Source organism: Parus major, chromosome 19, assembly GCF_001522545.3.
Source record: "Parus major isolate Abel chromosome 19, Parus_major1.1, whole genome shotgun sequence".
NCBI lineage: Eukaryota > Metazoa > Chordata > Aves > Passeriformes > Paridae > Parus > Parus major.
In genome coordinates this window covers 1,376,853-1,383,790 of record NC_031787.1, presented here as the reverse complement: position 1 = coordinate 1,383,790, position 6,938 = coordinate 1,376,853, and the positions used below count along the sequence as shown (strand labels likewise).

At 44.0% G+C, this 6,938-nt stretch overlaps 1 protein-coding gene across 1 annotated transcript in view; it reads left to right on the top strand.

Moving 5' to 3' along the window:
- Positions 1–6,938, top strand: part of AUTS2 (activator of transcription and developmental regulator AUTS2) — a 668,592-nt gene that overhangs the window by 164,830 nt on the left and 496,824 nt on the right. The window lies entirely within an intron of this gene.

Here is a 6,938-nt window from a genome sequence, read left to right as displayed (position 1 = left end):
TGGAGTGATGAAACAGAGAAGGGAGGGGGGAACAAGGCTGGGAATACTGAGTCATGTGTGAAAACCATGAAATGAATGAGGAGCAATCAGTGGCTCTGATGCTGATCCTCATGTGTGACACCAGCTTTTGCCAGCTGTACCAGTCTAAGATTACCTCCAGCTTGTTTTTGTTGTGTGGCATTGAGGGAGGCCATGGCACCACGTTCTTTTAGAAATAGCTCTTCCCTGTATCCTTCTAACAATGGTGCTCACTAAAGCCCAGTTTTTGGGAGTGCTCAGCACTCCTGGCAGCTGCTGGAGTCTAAATAAAGGCTGTGCTCCATTAGAGAAAGGTCTCATGGAGCCAGGTTCTCTGAAAAATCAAATCTCAGGTGTTTCCCAATGAATGCTTAAAATCAGCAGATGTTCCTGACCTGATCATGGCAGGACTGTTATTGCCACCCATAAAACAGGAATAGTGAAATACCTTTGGCAAAATAACTGTAAAACAGCCCATCTATTTGTTGAGCATCTAGCTGATACTATCAGGAGGAGCTGGACAGAAAAGCCCTTGAGGAAATTAATCATTATGCATTTGGAGGAGGGTGTGAATGGAGTGTCAGTAAACAAGGACCAGGTCCACACCATGGACAAAAAAGAGCAAACAAAATCCTGAGTAGTTGCTCATTAGCTGAACACCTTCCATTCTGTGGAGGGAAATAAGAGCATGGGATCATGTAATTAAAGATTGTATCTTGGCCTGAATTAAGGTGGTGGCTGCAGCCTTAATCCTGGCCTTTCATAACTTCCCAGCCCTTGACTTTGTAACCTCAATAATGTTGCCTTCATGTATTTTTGTGTGTAATTTAAATCAGCAGGAGCTGAAAAGGAGCCTTCTGTTTATCAATGCTATTGTTAACAATAAACGATTTTGGGATGAAAAACCAAAGCAATCTCTTTGCCACAGAAGTGCTTTCACACAACATCTCTGGAGCAGACAGCAACTTGCTCTGCTGTTGTTTTCCTTCCTCTGCAGCCACCCCATCACCTGTAAAAATTCTCCAGTGAAACAGAAACACAGTAGGAGTTGATGGGCACTGTCAAGATGTGATGGCAAATTTGGTACTCTCAGACTAGCAGTGTTTCTGAGGGGTTTTGGTTCAGTTTGTGCAGCTGTTTGTGCAGGTTTAGGTTTGGTTTGTGCAGGTTTAGGTTTGGTTTGGGTTTGGTTTGTGCAGGTTTAGGTTTGGTTTGTGTTTGGTTTGTGCAGGTTTAGGTTTGGTTTGGGTTTGGTTTNTGCAGGTTTAGGTTTGGTTTGGGTTTGGTTTGTGCAGGTTTAGGTTTGGTTTGTGTTTGGTTTGTGCAGGTTTAGGTTTGGTTTGGGTTTGGTTTAGGTTTGGTTTGTGCAGGTTTGTGTTTGGTTTGTGCAGGTTTGGGTTTGGTTTGTGCAGGTTTAGGTTTGGTTTGTGCAGGTTTGGGTTTGGTTTGTGCAGGTTTGGGTTTGGTTTGTGCAAGTTTGGGTTTGGTTTGTGCAGGTTTGGGTTTGGTTTGTGCAGGTTTGTTTTGTGCAGGTTTGTTTTGTGCAGGTTTGGGTTTGGTTTGGGTTTGGTTTAGGTTTGGTTTGTGCAGGTTTAGGTTTGGTTTGGGTTTGGTTTGTGCAGGTTTGGGTTCTGTTTGTGCAGGTTTGGGTTTGGTTTGGGTTTGGTTTGTGCAGGTTTGGGTTTAGTTTGTGCAGGTTTAGGTTTGGTTTGGGTTCTGTTTGTGCAGGTTTGGTTTGGGTTCTGTTTGTGCAGGTTTGGTTTGTGCAGGTTTAGGTTTGGTTTGAGCAGGTTTAGGTTTGGTTTGGGTTTGGTTTGTGCAGGTTTAGGTTTGGTTTACGTTTGGTTTGTGCAGGTTTGGTTTGGTTTGTGCAGGTTTGGTTTGGTTTGGGTTCTGTTTGTGCAGGTTTGGGTTTGGTTTGGGTTCTGTTTGTGCAGGTTTGGGTTTGGTTTGGGTTCTGTTTGTGCACATTGCTGTCCTGGATTCCCAGATAACGATTCCCCCTGTGATGGTTCCCAGTGAGGTTGGGCAGGCCCTGGCACAGGCAGATCCTGTCCCTGGATCCCTGGCAGTGCCCAGGGCCAGGCTGGATGGGTTTGGAGCTCCTGGGACAGGGGAAGGTGTCCCTGCCAAGGCAGGGGTGGCCCTGGATGGGCTTTGAGGTCCCCCACAAGCCAAACCCTCCTGGGATTCTGTGCTGGCCAAGCTGCAGATTTCTCTCAGCTGTACCCTGCAGATATCCTGATTTCCTGTAGGCCAGAGCTCTGTCCCAGTGCAGGGGCTGAATGTGGGGCTCTGGCTTTGCCATTGTGTTCTTGCTGTGCTGTTCCCTTTGGCTGTTCCTTGCTTCTCCTCCATCCCTCGGAGCTGACAGGGGCTGGGGGTGGAACTGGGCAAGAATTTCAAATCGACTTTTGTAGCTACTGAAAGTGTATTTTCTTCTCCCTTAATTGGCTTCTTCCTTCTGCACTAGTGTTCTGGATGAAAAGTGAATTGTTTGTACCTTGAAAGGCTCCAGAAGAGCCTTTCTCACCGTTCTGTTTGACAGGGATGACTGGATGTCTGAATAGTGAACGGGGCAGACTGGCAGCTTCAAGCTTGATTTTCTAAATACTTGTGTTTAAAGTGGAGCATTACACTGACATTTCATGACTATTTGACGTTTTTTTTTTAAAAAAAAGTCTAATTTCTTTATACTTTATTCTTGGAGTGAAGGGTAAATTGTTGGGCTCTGATATAAACCTGTAGAAGACTTTAGCAAGAGCCTGAGGAGGAAATAATTAGAATATAGTTGTAGACTGTTGCAATTGTAATTTGGTTTAACTAACACTGCAGTGTAAACTACTCCTGCTTCTAAAAATCAGTTTTTAAAAGTTGTATTTTACTTAGGTCACATTAGTGCAAATTCAGAGAATAAGTTTTTACAACACTGGAATTGTAATGCCAATCCACAAGGATGGTTTGGAAAGGTCAAGGCTTGAAATCCCTGAGCAGCACCTGAAATGTTCATCCTGAGGAATTTCTGCAGTGCATTTGCTCCACACTTGCATTTACAGTGTTGTTTTTCATCCAGCACTCCCACAGAATAATCCTGGAACAAGGAGTGGAGCAGAATTATTCACATGCAGTTTTTAAGTTGTTGGCAGAGGCAGGGGCAGGAGGGAAGGCAGTGGTGGGGGTTCATGGGGGTGATGAGTGTACCCCACAAAGCTCTGCTCTCCTGCCCCACTGAGGGTTTGATTTTTCATCACTGACTCGTCCTTTATGTGGCAAGAAGATGGACTTTGCTGAAATAAATCAGGCACAGCTCCCTGAAAGACCTGATGAGAATGCAGGGTGTCCTTGAAGCCTCCTACCTTGAGAAATGGTCTGATGGAGCCAGGGGCTGTTTCTCCTGGCCAGGGCTGAAGCTGTGGGTGCTGCCTGGAGCCTGGAGCAGTGCCACTTCCCTCCCTGCCAGGACACCTGCAGCAGGGCCAGCCTGATTAATGTGCCCAACAGAAATAAAACAAATGGAAAATTTTTTAGTTTATACGGTACACTCATAAATATTAATGTACTTTTGTATTGAATTGCATGCAATTACATATTTATACATTTAAGTCACCTTCCTGATACACTTAAGGCACTTTACTGATGAAAGATATCTCTGAAAGAGATGGTTTTAAACTGTGCCTAATATGTTTGTAGGATTTACTTAATAATGTGTGGGCTTGTATGCTGGCAGGAGAGGAGAAAAACCTCCATTAGAGACTGAAAGTGTTCCAGGGCTCTGCTGCTCAGGCTGAATCCACTCCATGGGTAACTGCTGAAAAATACGTCTCGACATGAAATATTACTACATCTCCTTATCTGTGTAGATAAGGTCTGTGCAGTCCTGTCACCTTAGAGTAATTACAGCTTATTACTCTAATCATGATGATGCCTGAAGTCTGTAATTAAGATTGTGCTGGCTAATGTACTAGCACACGGCGTGGTACAGCTATTGTCCTATCTAAACAAGGGAAAGATAAAAATGGGGTGAGGGAGAAAGGGCAGCAAGTGGGGAAGTGATTTATGCTTGGTTCCCAGCCAAGCACTGTCTCCACAGAGCCCAGGGGCTCCATGGGGCAGAATCTGAGACAATCCCAGGCAGTTTGCACCCTCAGACACGAGGAGAACACCCTGGGAGAACTCTATTCAAGCTACTTTAAATGCATCTTGTCCGCCTATGCCTAAGTTTTATTCTTTCATCATGTCCTCTTGCATGTCCTCATCTAGTCTGCAGATGAAGAATTTGACACAAATTTCTATGTACATATCTATTTCCAGGCCAAGTTGTGTCTCTTGAAGTCCATGAGAGGTTCCTCAGAAAGGGTTTGATCCCCAGCACTGTCATTTTCCCCACAGTGGTTTCAGCTGGTGAAAAGCAGACAGGGCTATCTAAACACCAATCCTTATGGTGTTTTATCTGTTTAATCTTTAACCCACCCACCCAACGGGGTTTAAGGCCTCTTTCACAAGTTACACACATCTGGAGCTCCTTGGCCTCTCTCTGCTTGTGAGCAGAAGAGGAACATTCCTTAATTTTGAACATTCCTGCCAATCCTCCTGCCTTGGAAGGTGCCTTTCCATCCAGCCTGGGGAAGGCTTTGTGGATTTGGTGCCACTCATCTTGGCCATGGGTGTGTGAGCAGATTCCTCCCTCCCAATTCCTCTGAGCTCCACATTCTTTAGGTGTCTCTGACAACCTGTGGAGCCTCTTGGTGTTGTTTGGAACAGGAGCTCTGAGGAAGGCTCCTCCAGGCACATCCACAGGGATCTGCTGGGTCTGACCCATCTCACACCCCCTCCAAGATAACAGGAACAAGCTTTTTCTTGATGGAAGTGCCTGGCCCCATTAGACATTTTCTAAGCTTCTGGAAGCCTGCCACTGTTTCATTTGGACCACTCACAGCTGGGGGAAGGAAAATCTCACAAAAGCTATTTAGTCATTAGAAGAATTTTTTCTCTCCCCTCCCCAGAAAGTTTCCCCTTTGTTCTCTCCTTCAGCCTTTCAAAATTAGAGTGAATCCTCTTGAATAGCATTTGAATTTACAGACATGAGCTCTGTGTTTTAACAGAAGTCTTTGCTGGTATAATATTCTACTCATAAAACACTGGATTTTTATTTATTTTTTTATGCTGTCCTAAGAAAAAGAATTGTTAGCAGCATGATAGCTATCCTAAGTTACAAATCAGTTCTAAGAGAAAATATCTGCTGTTTTATAACCTGTCCTTGCCATCCAGGAGGTCCTGGTGTGTTTGTGGATGCTGTAATTTCATGAAGCTGTTGATGGGAAGCACTGGTGAAATGGTTACTGCACCTGAGAATTTGCCTTCCTGCATTTATGGCATGCAGCTAAACCTAAAACCTTCCTGGGAAGGGAGGCAGAAGGAGTGCTGGGGAAAAAGGGGTTGTTCCTGCCTTTAATTTCCTTGGGCAGCTCCATAGGATCCCTCTGCCTGTGCACAAGGAGATCCCAGAGCAGTTTAGGAAGATCAGTGCCACTCCTGAGCTCTTCTTCAGCAGAGCCAGGGAGCAAACACAGGGGGTTCTTCAATTACTAATCCTGTGTTGTAGCTAAGGATGCTCAAATTCTCTTTCATGAGGCTGGATAAGGCTCCTAACATTCTGGATATGAATAACACTGTGAAGAAAAGCCCAGGGTATCTCCTGTGGTGTCCTAGGTGAAGAAAAGATAGGAAAAAAAAAGTCTTATAGCTTCTGTTCAGTGGTCCCATCTTTAATGCCTGTGAAATGGTTCCCTTTGCTAAATATCAAATTTGAACAATGACTGTCTTCAGTTTAATTAATCATCCCACTGGTTTCAGTTATGAATTTTGTGAAGCTCTCGTGTTTTAGAGAGTCATTTAGGAAGCGGTCTTTAATTAAAGCTAAACTGCTTTTTTGCCTTTAGGCATGCTTTTTTTGCATTAAAAGGTGCCATAATACGAATTAAACTCCCCTGAGCCTCAGTCTTCACGTGACACAGGGACCAACAGTCCTTCCTGCCATCAGTTCTGATATTAAGTGACAATAAACAACAGCTGAAAGGCTCACAGGAATTGTCCAGCACTTTATGGTGGGCATGGATGCAGAATCTGCACTGTAATTAACATCTTCTCAATAGCTTCTCTCTCCTAATGAATTCTCCTCTTCCTCTGCCTTTAAATGTGTGCTGTTGAAAAAGATTCATCTCAAGTAAGGTTTATCTGAAGTGAAAATAGGAGTTCTGTGTGTTGCAGGTTATTTTTAAGAAAACAGCTGTGGGCTAAGTGACAAAACTCGCATTTGTGTTACAAGAGTGGAGTATTTCTTTATAGACAGACATTGATTCTGGGGGTTAAAGGGTCAGTGACAAAGTTTTCAAATACAAGCTGCTTTTTTCGTGCACTTTTCACCCCTCTCCCTGAGATCTGGAAACCAACTGCTTAAATCAGGCTGGAGGGAAGCGTGCCCTGAAGTCAATGGAGATTCATTTGCCCTAATTGGATTTAGGTCAGCTCGTGCCTTGGCTTCTCAAATACAAGAAATAATAAGAATAAATATTGAAAATTCAAGCATTGTTTAAATCAAAGCAGATTGTTATTTTAAGCATTATAAACAAATGGTGTCTTCTAAATGTGTGCTCTCTTTACATGAGGTGCTGGGGAGAACTGAGGTTGCCTGTATGAGGTCTCAGGGGGGATGTGTCTCCTTCCATGCACCCAATTTTATTTGGCATTTAGCTGTCTTTTGATTAAGGGGACATCAGTAAAGAGTGGGTTTGTTCCTTTTCTGGTGACTGCAGAGTGCTTTGCTGGTCACCTGGAACCAAACCAGAGCTGTAAGAGTTTGACCACTGTGTTTTCTCCAAAAACACCAAAACCAGAGTTTGACCACTGTGTTTTCTCCAAAA